The sequence below is a fragment of the Penaeus monodon genome, chromosome 19 (genome assembly GCF_015228065.2).
Source record: "Penaeus monodon isolate SGIC_2016 chromosome 19, NSTDA_Pmon_1, whole genome shotgun sequence".
Taxonomy (NCBI): Eukaryota; Metazoa; Arthropoda; class Malacostraca; order Decapoda; family Penaeidae; genus Penaeus; species Penaeus monodon.
Genome location: NC_051404.1, coordinates 31,342,997 through 31,343,711, shown reverse-complemented (window position 1 = coordinate 31,343,711; position 715 = coordinate 31,342,997). Strand labels below are relative to the sequence as shown.

General features: G+C 45.6%; 1 protein-coding gene across 1 annotated transcript in view; it reads left to right on the top strand.

Annotated features, from left to right (window-relative positions):
* Window positions 1–715, top strand: part of LOC119585171 (FGFR1 oncogene partner 2 homolog) — a gene marked incomplete in the record, with an annotated part of 60,262 nt that overhangs the window by 47,883 nt on the left and 11,664 nt on the right.

Here is a 715-nt window from a genome sequence, read left to right as displayed (position 1 = left end):
AGGACGTATCTGCTTTTTTAAGGAAATATTTATATTTTGGCCTTTGGGAGAGTTCTTGACTAAAATATCTTGTTAAGTAAAGAGAGGGAGAATTTATTGGTTGAATTGTTTTATTAATTGTTTGTTAATTTGCATAATTTCTGTGGTTGAATACAAATGTGTGTTCTTGAGGTCTTAATGTGTTGTTATTTTGACCAGCTTAGAAAGTTGCACATGTTCATGATAAGACAAATAATGCTGAGAAACACAGGGAATTGAACTGAACGCAGACAGATCCATGACTGGATATCATCACTCAGAGTCTATCAGATCCGCCTCAGGATTGAGCCCTAGTGTAAAGGAAGTCACGAGAATCAAACCGTGCTTTCCTCGCGACGGCTTCCCTCCTCCTATGAATCCGAAAACAGGACAGGGGAAGCACGTGAAAGGGCACCCCAGTATGCGAGGGAGAGCTGGGGCCTCCGCTCTCCCACCAGCCCGGGGAGCGGAGAGCCCCACGCCACCAGGCCCTGCCTCTCCTGCGCCTTTTACGGCACCTGCGACACCTGTGGCACCTGTGGCTGCCCCCCCACATCAGCACCGCCTCCCCCGAAGTAAACGAAAACATACAGTAGTCTTTAAGGTATTGCCTGATTGGATGCCACTTGCTTCTACCAAAAGAAATTCCGTTTGTTTTTTTTCCTTTTCCATTTAGTTTGCTCTTGTGAATTCCTTA